The sequence below is a fragment of the Acomys minous genome (assembly GCF_964271855.1).
Source record: "Acomys minous genome assembly, chromosome: 1".
In the NCBI taxonomy this organism is placed as follows: Eukaryota; Metazoa; Chordata; class Mammalia; order Rodentia; family Muridae; genus Acomys; species Acomys minous.
In genome coordinates this window covers 454,353-468,918 of record NC_140483.1, presented here as the reverse complement: position 1 = coordinate 468,918, position 14,566 = coordinate 454,353, and the positions used below count along the sequence as shown (strand labels likewise).

Sequence of the window (14,566 nt, the reverse complement as noted above, 5' to 3'; positions counted from 1 at the left end):
TACTACGATGCTTTCCAAAGGATAATGTTACTTTTGCCATCCTATTTCTGCTGCCGAGGCCAAAGAGACTGATGTCCTCAATGTTTTATCTTACAGTTATGGAACAGGGCAAAATAAACAAAATATTGGCCATGCAGTGGTTACTATCTAATTCAATGGTGACACAGTTTCTTAAGGATGTAGGATCCTAGCACTGGGCTGGCTCAGGCAGTAGAGACTGTAAGTGTGAGGCAAATGTGGCAGGCAGTGACAGGCACTGTGACAGCTGAGGGGCAGGGTCCCTGCAGGCTGAGGGGTGCGGCCTGCAGAGGGGATTGGTGGGCTTTGTCTCCTCACAGGTGCCCTCTGTGTGACTGGAAGTTCTGTGTCATCTTTCCTTCTGCAGCTTAACTCTGAGTCTCCTCCTCTTCCTCTCATGATTTCTCTCTCTGAATTTTAAGTGCTTTATTGTTGATAATTTCTGCAAAGGCTGTTTGAGTCTTCAAATCCACTTTCAAGCCTCTCCTGATTGCACTCACTTCCTACCCCTTAAGAGGAAATCACTCTTAGATGGGTAATTTATAATAAATTCTCCTATCCTGTTCTTATAGCAGTGCATTCTTGAGTTACTAAAAAGCAATTCAAAGACTCCTTAGCTGTGAACCACTGAATTCTTCCTGTGTCCCTGGCTTTCTTTATCTCCTGGTGATTTTGGGCATATTATTTTCAAGTTCTTCAATGCCTTTTATCCTTTAACTCCCTCCCTCCCTCTCTCTCTCTCTCTCTCTCTCTCTCTCTCTCTCTCTGTGTGTGTGTGTGTGTGTGTGTGTGTGTGTCTGTGTGTATACTGTGTTTCAAATCAATCCCCCCTTCCCCTGATCTTCTAATTCTGAGACACCACCAAAATTCAAATACTACTTGACAGTCTTCCAGTTATTTCCATTTTCATGGATGCATTCTCTTTCTTTACTGACCACCAAGGACCTAGCCATGCATTGGAAGGTGCAGGGAATGGATTGTCATGTCTGCTCTTGATGGTGTTAATATCATGACTCAGTCTGCTAAGAACTGTCTACACATCCGGCCCCATGCTGCATTTCTAGAATATTCATTAGTATTATTCTCCCATTACAGAGGAGCAGTACCAGAGTATGGAAACAACTTGCCCAGCACTACACAGCCAGGAAGGCCAGGCCTGGATCCTGAGCCCTGTCTGACACCAGGTGCTCAAGCACTCTGCATCAACTGTGTAACCCAGATGCAATGACTGCATTCTACCTTTGTTTGCAGGTGAAGAAAAACACAGACAGGTTAAGTAATTGGTTGAGGACAATACATCGTGTGCCAGATGTGGCTTCACTCTTTAAGACATGGAGGATTTTCTTGGACCATAGAAGAACAATTACAGGACTTACCATGGTCAGGTCAGAGTCTGTCACTCCTGGGCAGCCAAGGCTTCCCCATGATCAGGAGCCTGAATGGAGCCTCCACCTGATCTTCACAGCATGAGAAGTGAGAGCAAGTTGACAGCTTATGCTCATTTGAAAGCACCATCTTTAGGGCTCAGCATTGTTGTGAGTGGGAATGCCATTGTGAACATCCCAAGGCTCTCTGCATCAGTGGTGCTGTCTGGGCATTTTTCTATGACTTCAGGTGAAGTAATGGAAACACAGACACGTTGATTAATTTAGTCAGGAAAATACAATCGGAGCTGGGACTTGAACCAGAGGAGACCGACCAGTAGTTCCACAGGCACCATATCTCTCTACCATCATTCTGCCAGAGCCCAGGACGTTAGCATCATTTTGGCGTCACTGGAGATAGAAAAGGGGCACAATGGAAAGGGTCCCTGGACTCCCACCCCATAGGGACACAGGCTCATTAGTTCTGCAGGACTCTGGGGCCTGTGCCCACAGACAGTTAATTAGCTTTTGTTGATGATGATGGTTATGAGTGGCATGGAGGATGCAGAAGAAATCTCCCAGCGTTAAATAAAGAGGTCACCACCTGTTCCTCTCTGTCACTGGTCAGTACAAATCGTATCGTTTCATCCCCATGGCAACCCTTTTCTCTCTTCTCATTTCAACCCAATCCACACTTATGTATTACGGTTTTAATCCTCCCCCCGCCCCCTTGGTAAAGTATAGCACCAAGGGCCTGGGAAGAAGCTTGTTTTGTAAAGTGCTTGCAGTCCAAGTACCAGAGGCCATATTAAAAAATAAATCAGGGGCCTGCTTGTATCTCAGTGCTTGGGAGGCAAAGATAGGTAAATTCATAAAGCTTGCTGGCCAGCCAGCTTGCCTGATCAGTGCAGCATGCAAATGAGAGGCACTGTCTCAAAAAACAGTGACACAAGATGTTGATATCTGGCCTTCATACATGTACACAATGCACTCACACGTGTGTACACACACATACATATAAACACGAATGAACACATAATATAAATATTGATATGTAGTTGACATATAATAAAAAGCTCAGATTATAAGCATGTGGTTTGGTATATTTTGATAGGCTCAATCAATACAGAAACACCCCCAACACTCTACAAACTTCCCTTTGCCTCTTTAAAATTTAATATATATATACATATATATTGTTTCTCGAGACAGGGTCTCTCTGTGTAGCCTTGACTGCACTGGACTCACTCTGTAGACCAGGCTGGCCTCAAACTTACAGCGATCAGCCTGCCTCTTCCTCCCAAGTACTGGGATTAAAGGCATGTACCACTACTGCCCAGAATTGAAATATTAATTTTTAAATTTTCATTTATGTGTATGTATATGCAAGTGTATACCATATGTATGCAGGTGCCCTTGGAGGCAAAATAGGGTGTTAGGTTATCAGGAGCTGAATTATCATTGTTTCTGATCCATCTGAAGTAGGTGCAGGAAAATGAACCCAGGTCTTCTGCAAAAAGAGCACAGCACGTGCTCGTAGCTACTGCCATCTCCACAGGCCCTGTGTTTCCTTCTTTGGGAACTTACTTTTCTTGATGTACCTGTCCACTGAAGGTGACCGGGCAGGAGTACAATAATAGTGGAGTAGAAAATCATTTGTTTTTTTCCCTGGATTATGTTCAGCACACTGGCTGACTAGTTTTTAAGTAAGTTTGAAAATTTGTGCTGAGCCTTATTCGCAGCTGAATGATGTCACTGGTCTATGTGGGACATTCTGCCTGTGTGGCGATCTGCTCTCATCAAGCCTTATATCAAAGCATCTTTTTATCACCCTGAGATTTCATGACGTTTCCTCCTTCTTCCTAACCTCATTAGTGGGAGAAATGGGGTTTTAAATACAATATGGTGCATGTGCTAGGTGTGAGCGTATCCCAGGTTCAGGGTGAATGAGGGCCTGGGCTGGATCCCAGATACCACACAGAGCACAATGGTGCACCTCTAATCAATGGGAGATACAATTTGAGAACTGCATTATTAGATGATTGAATCAAGTGTGAACTAAATATGGTGTAGTTATGTAGGCTCAATTTTCTTAACAAATATATTTTATTACAAACTTATTAACCAAGAGTACCTCACTTACAACCTGACTAACCTAAACAATAGGAAAAGGGGATTAAAGAATACAATAACAAAACCATAAGGATATCAGTTCCGAGGAACGATTCTCTTGGCATAATCAGCAGGATTTCTTCTGCTGGAACATGGAGCAACCAGAACACAGAACCTCAGCTGGAGCCTGGAGCCCCAAAACCTTCCCTCAAGCAGTTCTCTCTAGAGCATCTTGAAGTGGAGCAATGAACAGCCAAAACTATCCCAAGTCTCCAAAGGCCTTGCCTCTTGTTTTTGGCTCACATTTATACCTCCTCTCAGAATTTGTTCAAGGATGTTTTTCAGCTGGTTAACTACCAATCTCCCCCACACAGTGGTTCAACTTCTAAGGGGATTAACATCACCTATTCTCTCATAAGTGTTTTTCTCATTCCCTACTTGTAATATAAACAAAAAACATGTTTATCTCTCCTTTATAGTTATATAAATTAAACAAGCACAGAGTTCTTAAAAGCTGTAATTTCAAGACACCCAGAGTGTATTGGTCTATTGGTGATAGAACATCATGTGGTACAAGACTGTGGCAACTCACTCCCCACAATAATCTTTGTTACAATGCAAGAAAAATACCTCTCATGATAGCCCAGAAATAGCTGTAAAAAGTATGCGGCCGCATTGAGAGTTGTAGGCTCATTATTTTATGCTTAAAATGAGATTCTTACTATGTTGCCCTGAGTGGCTTGGAAATTGATGTGTAGGGCTAGTCTGGTCTTGAACTTGCAGAACATTCCTTGCTCTGCCTTACAGGTATTGGAGTTTTAGGTACGCATCACCACACAGATTTTGCTTTGGTTCTAGGAATATTTTGTGTATGAGATGATGAGTTTGGCTAAATCTCAATCTCTCCTTCTCTCTGGCCATACTTGAAGGATTTAAAAGAGAAAGAGACAGTGAAAATGGGTCACTGTAAGAAAGATTAAGTGGTGAGAAAGGTATTTGAGGAAAGAGAGAGTCCATGTGCAATTGGTTCAGAGTTAGTCCCTTCCAAATTCATGTGACAAAACTGTTCCATCCAAGATACATTTAATAGTCAGGCTTTTGATAGGAAATTAAGTCCTGAGGGAAGAGCGCTTGTAATTGGCGTTAGTGTCCATATAAAAGAGACTCTAAGGAGCCAGACTCATCATTGGAAGACACATAAAGAGACCTCTCTGTGTTAGTGGGAAACTGGGCCCTCACTAAATCACAGAATCTGCCTTCATCTTGGACTTAGGTTCTATAACTGTGAGAATTAAATTCCTGATTTTTTTTTTTTTTAGCCACTGAATTTGTAGTATTCTGCTAAAGCATCCTAAATGAATAAATACAGTATGGCAAGAACCAGAAATGAAGACAGAGTGACACTGATGACTGCCCGGCATACTCATGTAAAGAAAGGCCAGGGCAAGGTGTGGCTGATGGGCCCACTAGAGATACAAAGAGTGACAGTGTATTATTTACATGGACATAAGAAGTAGAAAAATCTAAAGTTCAATTCCTTGGGGCCTTGTTACAAACTGAAAAGGATGACATTGAATCTAAAGGACTGTATGACTACAGCAGTTGTTGCATCCCTGATTGTTATGACCAAATACCCAACCAAAGCAAGATAAAGGAGGACATGTCAATTGTAGCTTCTCATTTGAGGGCATATAACCCATCACAGTGAGGAGGCCATGATAGCAAGTACCCAAGCAGCTTGGAGGCAGGAAGTTGGGCGGGGTTACCAAACCACAAATCCTGTCCCCAATTCATCTAGTGAGAAACCTCCTAAATGTCCCACGACAAGATCACTAAAAGCTAGAATCAAATGTTTAAACACATGTGACTGTGAGGGACACTTCACATCCAAATCTTAAAATCCATTGATGGGAAGAAGCTTGCTCCAGACTGTAGCTAACTCTCTTCATATCATGTACCTATGTCCACCATCACGTCTCAGAAGGCTCACGAACTGTGCAAAACCTAAGAGGTAATAAGGAAATGTCTCATGACAGCCTTTCAGGGGACACAGGGAGGAGAGAGAGATGGACTTAATTGGTCTTCACATCTTCTTCTTACATCCCATGAAGGTCAAAGGGCATCCTTCCAAGTCTCAGATTAGCTATGACACTAGTCTTTGCTTTCATAGCTCATGAAGATATGTGCAAGGTCTCCAATGCCATGACAATGCTAGTACAAAATAATAGGTAATTTATTTGTCTTCATTACCTCTATGAGACTTCTTCAGCCACTGTTTTGTCCTGAACACCACAACTGTTTTTAATAGGTCACCTTTTCACTTAGGAACAATTAGTAAAAAAAAATTCCTGCCAAGTATATCTAAGCAGGACTATTTTTCTTCCTCTGGAACATGTATTCTTAGCATAGGGGGAGCTGATGCCAGAGTCAGCACACCTGATGAAATCTCTTTTCATACAGATTTGAAGCCTCAGACTCAACTCAACATACACACAGTGGTAAGATAAAAACATGCCAGTTTTCTTGTTTTGAGGGTTTAAAAACAAAAAATTAAAATAATATATTTTCTGCCTTCCTGGTAGGATGATATCATAGCAAAATAAACTCAGTTGATATTGAAAATTTCAATCGGGAGCTGTTTGGGTAAATGTATTTGTCACCTGATGTCATCTTACCTGAAGGAATTCTGTGCAGTAAAGGATGACTCTTGGGGAGGGATGTGTGAACCAGGAAAACTTCTGGAGGTGATAGTATGGGGTTTTGTTATGTATGAGAGCATTAGAACACAGAAGACAAGTCTTAAGATGGAGACTAGAGGCAGAAACATGGGGTCATTTGAACACAGACACCCTTAGAGAATAGGTTTGCTACTTAGTGAAGAGGACCACGTGCAATCGGGGATCCTGGGAATTCATGGTATACACAATAATCTCCCAATTAGAGTGCCCATTTTGTGTTAATGGCTGTCTATTATTTCTTTGCTATTCAAACACATGGTGTCATGGTAGCCCCACTTTCTTCTTATTTATTAATTACTTAGTTCTACATATTCTTGCATTAATTTCCTCCTTTTCTTGTCATGAAAGTGTTAGGCATCTACTAGACACTGCAAGGCTCTGGGGCGTAGTTTCCACAATAACACACACTGCCTGTCATTTCAACACTTACTGTCTTTTGTGTACTTCTTATATCCTAGACATTCTACTAATTCATCTGGAATAGATGGTTCCCATGACAGCCTTGCAAGTTAGTTAATATTATCCCTTCTTTATAGAAGAAGAAACAGCTTCAGAGATGTCAAGTAACCTGCTGAAAGTGATCAGCCAATAAGTGCCAGAGCCAAGACTCAAGATCCTGGGTTTCCGTTCCCCAAACACTATTGAGGATGCATGGCCACCAAGGAGCTGTAGTAGAACACACTTGTTTCTGAGAATTTAGATAAGAGAAAGGAGTATGAATCTCCATGCTGATTTATGGCCCACGAGCTGGCCACAGTTACTAGCTTCCATTTAAGATAAAGAAATGAAGGTCTCAGGGGAAAAACTGTTCTGGAAAGTGTTGCTGGAAGCACGGGGCCTGAGATGTGAATCCAGGCAGGCGGCTGAAGAGGCCAGGCAGTACCTGCAGCCCTCCACAACTCTGCCGGGGTATTATATGGAGGCAGCTCTTCACTGTGGGGCTCTGAAGGGAAAGGCTTACTCAATACAAGTGTTGCAGCTCTCAGGAGAAATTCCCAATACATGTGTGACAGCTCTGAGGGGAAAGGTTTCCCCAGTGCAAGTATAAGAGCTCTGCTGGGAGAGATATCCTGGTGGTTGGGAGACAAGGAATTCTGCAAAGTCATACTGCACAATGAATACCACACAGTAGATTTATGGGTAAATAAATACACAAGAGGGTAACTGCTTCTGTTCAGGCAAGAAGCAACAGGAAAGTGAGCAGGAGATAGGCTTTGTGTATGGTTTCTCGGGGAGGGGGCGGGCAAAGCTTTTCAGGTACAGATTTCGAGGGTGGGGATTGGTGGGATTCCATGCCAAGTCCAGCAATTGGTGGGTTTAGGAAGGTTTTCAAACCCAGAAGTGGGCTTGGACCTTTTACCCTACAATGACCCTTTCCACCCAGTCTGGTCGATATCTCTTTCAGTGGAGCTTGAGGTTAAAAAAAAAAAAAAGCATTTGCTGGGCACAGTGCTGCACACCTATAATCCCAGCACTCAGGGAAGGAAACAGAGGCAGATGGATCTCTGTGAGTTTGAGGTCAGCTTGGTCTATAAAGAGAGTCCAGGACAGCCAAGGCTGCATAGAGAAACCCTGTCGAAACAGAGAGAGAGAGAGAGAGAGAGAGAGAGAGAGAGAGAGAGAGAGAGAGAGAGATATTGAGAGAGACAGAGACACAGAGAGAGACAGAGAGAGGAAAGAAATTTAGAAAAGAAAAGAAAAGAAAGAAAGAAAGAAAGAAAGAAAGAAAGAAAAGCATTTTTAAGGGGATAGGCAAGAGATTTTAGGCTTCTCATCTCTCTAGGGGAAATAGCTATCAGTATCAATATCATGGGTACTATAGCCCACAATTAATTAGCCACTGCCTTTAATGATGATGTAGAAGGACTGAAAATGTGACAAGATGATCTATGTAGTACATAGAAATGCCACCCTCTGTGGCCTTGTCACAGGTCACCAGAGCATGGCTGCCTCCCAGTCCCCTCAATCCTCATGTTCTTACTCAATAGTTCAGTACTTTGCTTAATTTCTTCTTTTCTCTTATGTAATATTTATTCATCTTATTTAACTTTTTGGTTAGTATGCAAATAAATGAAATTTATTTTGATATATATTACATCATTATCCCTTTCTGTTTTCTCTCCTATGTCTCCTTCCTCACCTTTTCTTGATCCCACTACTGTAGGCAGAGTTTTTGGATATTTATTGGGTTCTTTTATTTACCAGCCTTCTCTACCCTTATCCCACCCTTCCAACACCCAATCCTAGGTGGGAGAGAAAGGAGAACAGAGAGGAAAGGAGGCATTGTTATCATTAGGCTACTTCCTCCTGACTAGGGGCATCAAGGTCCATGAGGCAGGGTTGAATTCTGCCAACAGGATAACCAATTTCTTCTTCTCATCTCTTTGTGTGCAACAACTTGAAAATCTGTGACAAACCACAACCACCACCAGCAGCAGCAGCATCCACTGTAACCTCTTCAGGACTCTCACATATATGTACCCTCTTAAGAATTCCCAGAATTCCAAATGTCACACACTTGGAGACACTATCTGCAGCTGGCAAACTCTTGACCCTGATAAGCACGAGGCAAATCAGCTGCTCTGAGCAATCTGAAGCAGCAGTGCCATATCCCACACCTGTGATTAAAACAAAAACACATTCCCATAATGTTTCTGTATTTTTAAAAGCAACCAAACATTCTCACTGCACTTCCTTTTTACTGTTTTAAGCCATTGAATGTACTTTGTTTAGTGAGAAATTATAAACAGGAATTTTCAATAAATCCACCTCTTTTCAGATCAGTGGTCAAGGTTTCTCAGGAGACCTCTCCTGCTCAGTTCTAATCTTTATAAGCTTCGATGGTATCCACAGCTTTTCATTTCCTGTGGAAACATAAGCAAAGCCATGTACGCAACACAAAACTACTGCAGGTTTCCATTTTGATGTTAACATAGTCTTATAGGTTGATTTAATTCCACAGCTTCCTGTAACCCAGTGTCCTCAGCTGCTGTTATTACTATTTCATGAACATTCAGAAAGTTTAGAATTAGCAAACCATTATGTAGTCTATCCCTGGGGGTCTTTGCTCTTTCTTTTTGTTTTATAAACATTTCTTTCAAAGTGTGATTAGATCTGTCTACAACTGCTTGTCCTATAGGAGTTTTTTCTTGGTTAAAGGCCATTGATCGACCAAACAGGCTTGCCAGCTAGCCATTTTAGGGGCGAAACCATTGGTATTTCAGCAATGTCCCCTCTTATATGCTTGGAAACTTAATCCCTGTGATGTCTTGTGTTTGGAAAATTGTCACAGCCTGTGCTTATTTTTGGTGACATACTGTCAATACCTTCCCCCAGGAACATCTACTATTTATCCCTTAATTTCATCATGAGCTGTCTCTGGAATTGCAGAAATGTTAATCTGAGAACCCCACTGCTGTACAAGATTACCTTTCCCAGTAATTTATGGGCATGTCAGCCACATAAGGTCTTGACTCTCCTTTTTAGTTTTCTGGTCCTACACATTTAACCCATCACTCACTTTGTTTTATTTGATATAGCTGTCTATAAACCTTTTAAAGTGGCCATTCTGAATTCCAAGAGTTTTGGGAAAGGATAGTTACATCAGCCCCTATATCCACCAAACCTTCTAGTTCAATACCATTTACTTGCAACTTTAATTTTGGCCTCTGATCATTAACCACTTTTTGCTAGAACACACATTTTCCTGTACTTCCAAACCCTCCTGTTCCTTCTACTGGAGCAGCTTTGCCTTTAATGGAGGGAAACAGTAGCACCTGAACTATATCACCTGAGTTAATTTGAATCCCCCTCTCCATTTCTTTTTTTACATAGGCTATAATCTTAATTTCTCCTTTGAAATCCCCATCTGTAATTCTTGGATGCACAATGAGTCCTTAGGAAGTCAATTCACTCCTTCCCAAGATCATCCCTAGTGTCCATTGAAGGAAGAGGACCATAAACCCAAGTGGTTACTTTGTAACACTGACTTTGTGCGGATAGAGTAAGAGATTTATCTATTGTCAAGTCTAAAGCAGCACTGTCTGCAGTAGTGTGCATGAGATTGGCAACACTTAGTTGCTGTTTTTCTGCCTGCTTGTTATTTTCTGGCTGATAGGACCTTGAGCTGGTAGCCACCTCCCCCTGCCCCATTTTATTTCCTAATGCCAAGAAGTTGCCTTGGGTATCTCTCTTGAACCTACACTCATTGGTTCGATGGTATCCCTTGCCACAGTGCCTGCACATGCCAGGAAGCCTAGGCATCCTTTCTGTTTGATATTTAGGAAAACCATTGCTCCTAGAAAGGGTGCTTTCACTTTTTCAGCGGAAAGTACAATATTTCTCACAGTTAACAGACTGGGAATTCTGAGATCTGAGGCCTTTAGCAGCTTGGTCACAGTCTCTTTGTAAATAACGGTATTTCTCACAATTGAAGCACTGAGTATTTTGATATCAGAGGCAAACAATAATTAGTTCTATGATATTAGCATGATACTTGTGAGAACCAATATCAGTCATGTCCTTTATCTATTCATCCACTGATGCTGCTGACATTTTTAATGGTCTAATAACTCTTTTACATTCAGTATTCAAATTCTCAGATGCAAGGAGCCCCATCAACACCTCCTTTGTATCAGGGTCTAATACAGCTTTGTTCACAGATGAGACCAATCTTTGCAAGAAGTCAGTGAAGGCTTTCCCAGAGCCTCGTGTAATCTTAGTGAGTGAGGGGGACCTTTCCTGGGCTCCTCAGCTTTGTTCCAACCTCTTAAAGTCACAAAGTGACATTGTTCTATTGTGGCATCATCAAATCAAATCTGTTTTTGTAGGTCAAAGTACCACCTCTCACCAAACAACAGATGTTGACAATATTCATTCCCAGTTCTCTATTTTGCTGTTCAATATTTGTGGTTTCTTCCTTCCACCACGTTAACCATTGTAACTGCTGAGTTGCTTCTAGAACAGCTGTTACCAGCCCCTTCCAATCTTGGAGAATAATTCCATTTTGTTTATTTAGATTTTTTTCTAATTCTAAATAAAAAATTAGAATTTGTAAACAAAATTTAGAATTCTTTTTCCATAAGGTGAATGCGTGCCATAGGAAACCATAGCCTCTTTAAAATGCCTTAATCTACTGTTGTTATGGATGCCACCCTCATCATAATCATGGTCAGCACCATTAGCAGTCATGCACTGTGCAATCACTAGGAAAACTGATGGTGATTTTATAATCCCAGGCTGCTTCTCCTATATCTTTGGCAGCACAGATTAACCTCTGTCTTTAAAAATGGAATGTTTCAGCTTTTCTTTGGCCCTGTCTTCCTGCATTGGCTCCTCCTTCTTCCTGCCACACACCCGGCTCCTTGACCTGCCTAAGGGCTGTGGGGACTGGAAACTGAAAGTGCACAGTGCTGGTCAGGGCTGCGATCTGTTTTCTAGAGCACTTTGTTTCCCTACTTTCTCTTGAGCGAAATGTCTGCTCTCTTGCCCAGTCTCCGGGTCTGAGCTTTCTATTTCTTCCTTGTCCAGTGTTACTTGCTTTCCAAGCACTTCCACTTCTCCTTGCAGTTTTTCTAATTGCATAGCCAACTCTGCAACCCTCTCAGAAGTGAGAGAATAGAGTGACTCTGCCTACTGTCTCCGGGACTTGCTAATTGTCTACCGGACTCCACCTACTCACTCCAGGACTAGGCCAACTAATTTTGGAACTCTGCCCACTGTCTTTGGGACTCCGCCCACTCACTCTGGGATTCTGCCCACTGTCTCTGGGACTCTGTCCACTGTCTCCGGGTCTCCACCCACTCTTAGAGCATAGTTAGGAAATAATGTCACAGAGGACAGAGCATAGCTAGGAAATGACATCACTATGGGCGGAGCATAACGAGGAAACGACATCCCAGCAGGCCGAGCATAACCAGGAAATGAAGTCACAGTAGGTGGAGCGTAACCAGGAAATGATATCACAGAGGGCGCAGCATAACCAGGAAGCGAAGTCACCCTAGGCTTAGCGTAACCAGGAAGTGATGTCACAGGGGTGGTGCATAACCCGGAGGTGACATCGGAGTGGGCGGAGTATAACCAGGAAGTGACGTCACAACGAGCGGAGCATAACCAGGAAGTGACATCACAGCGGGTGGAGCACAACCAGGGAGTGATGTTGCAGCAGGTGGAGCATAACCAGGAAGTTACGTCATAGGAAGTGACATCACACAGGGGCAGGGCATAACCAGGAAATGACATCATGGAATGCGTGGCTATGTAAATTTTGCCAGTAAGGTCATGGTGGGCGTGGTTATGGTGCTGGAGGCGGAGACAAATAAATAAAAATAAAAAAATAAAAAATATGGAAAAACTTAAAAAAGAAAGAGACATCAAGAGACATAAGCAGAGGGAAAGAAACATCAAGTCAGAGACATGAAGACACATTAAGGGAGACGTCAAGTGACATTAAGAGAGACATCAAATGACATTAAGAGAGACAGTAAGACAGTAAGAGACATCACAATTCATAAAAAAATGGAAAATAATTAAAAAAGAGAAAAAACAGCAGGAGAGACAGAGACATCAAGAGCGACAGAGTGGGTTGAGCGACGTCACTATCTTAATAACTAAATAATAAATTAAAAAAATAAAAATTAAAAAAAATCTTATTTTATAAAAAAAAAAAAAAAGAGTCCAAACTTGCTAAACTTCCATGGTACTGGCCCCTGCCCCTCAGGGGCCATGTCTATCTCTGCCCCTCCAGCTTGGGCTCAGAATCCCTACTCCTCACCAAATTCAGGTTCATGCCAAGGCTGCGCGCTGGGACATCTGGTCGACCTCTGCGCGCCGCCCCTCCCTGACGAAGAGGGGCCCTCTGTGCCCCGGAAGCCTGGGCCTGCCCGCGTGCCCACCTGCGTGTGTGTGTGGGGGGGGGGGGGGTGACGGGCCGGACGCCGTGCTCCTCCTCCTTCCCTCCGGAGATGGGCGGCCTCCCCCCGCCTCCTCCGGGACATGCGGACGGACGGGCTGGCCGGCCGCGACTGACAGACAGGGAGCGTGGAGGCGCTGAGGCCCGGGCCCGCCCCAGCTGGGACTCACCTGGGCTGCGTCCAAGTGTGGGCGTCCGAGATGGCGGTGGCCACGTCGGTCCCTGGCATGGCCGGAGAGTGCGGAAGCCGGGGCGGGGGGCCGGGACCGGGGAGGAGCGGGGACGGAGGGAAGCGGGATCCCGCGCGGGGGCGGAGCGATGGGCGGGAGGGGAGCGGGAGGGGCGAAGGCCGGGCGGGCTCCGGCTCCCTGGCGGGGTCCGTGTGCGGCCGGGAGCCTGAACGCCTCCTTGTGTCAGGCCGAGCACCCGGGTCCACCACCCCCCGCCCCCGTTCCTAGGGGCCGGGTGCTCCGTGGCGATGGAACTCAGAGTTCCCACCGGGGTCTGGGTGCCCCGGAAGCCCAGGACCCTTCACCTTGTCGGACACGGCACCCAGGGTTCCCCCCCCCCCCACCCCCCAGAGACCAAGGGCGCCATGATGGTGCACATCAAAGTTCTTACCAGGGTCAGGGCACTGAATGAAGCCAGGACCCCTCACCTTGTTGGACACGTGGCCCAGGGTCCCGCCCTTAAGGACCGAGGGCTCAGTGATGGTGGAACTAAGTTCCCACAGGGGCCTGGGTGCCCCCAGAAACCCAGGACCCCTCACCGTATCGGACTGGACTCCTAGGGTCCCCCCTGCCTAGGGACCTGGTGCTCTGGAGTGGAACTCAACGTTCCAAGCGGGGTCACGGCGCTTGGGAGGCTAGGACCCCCTCACCAGGTCAGACAAAGTTTTGTTTCATAAGCATTTCTTTTAAGGTGCCCTTAGATTTTTACAGGACAGCTTGTCCTGTCAGATGGTGTGGTATACCTGTAAAAGAAAAAAGCAGTTTTTAAGTAATGCCTTAGGTAATAAAGGTCAAGGAAATGGAGGCTGTAACCGGTCATTGGTTGGATGACTTGGTTCTCGGTTCTCAGATCTGTTACCATCCTCCATTTCCCTGATGCCTTTCTTTATAACAAATACAGGGAAATCCATGGTCTGGTGGACTCTTATCCAGGCTGCGCCTCCAGCTGCTGCTCAAGCGCCTGTAATTTTTCTTTTGTCGTGGGCTCTTGTTACACACACATACACACACACACACACACACACACACACACACACACACACACACACGCTTGTTAGTCAACCATTTTAAGGGTAAGGCCATTTGTATAATTTCAGCAGTACCCCCTCCCCCAAGAAATTTGAAAACTCAAGCCCTGTGGTGTCCTGTTTTTGTACCACCTGCACCATCTGTGTTTGTTCCAGTGACATTTTA

At 44.2% G+C, this 14,566-nt stretch overlaps 1 protein-coding gene across 3 annotated transcripts in view; it reads right to left on the bottom strand.

The window, feature by feature from the left end:
* LOC311604443 (olfactory receptor 2H2-like) overlaps positions 1–13,413 on the bottom strand; it is a 28,852-nt gene extending 15,439 nt beyond the window's left edge. For 2 of the 3 annotated variants that reach the window (XM_084794386.1, XM_084794389.1), the window contains exons 1-2: positions 13,313–13,413; positions 1,395–1,793 (exon numbers count right to left, since the gene is read on the bottom strand). The gene's annotated coding sequence lies outside the window, so the exon portion shown is untranslated. Of the gene's footprint in view, positions 1–1,394; positions 1,794–9,001; positions 9,097–13,312 lie in introns of all 3 variants that reach the window. The other variant, XM_084794387.1, reaches the window with a different exon arrangement.
* Positions 13,414–14,566: the final 1,153 nt, after the last annotated feature.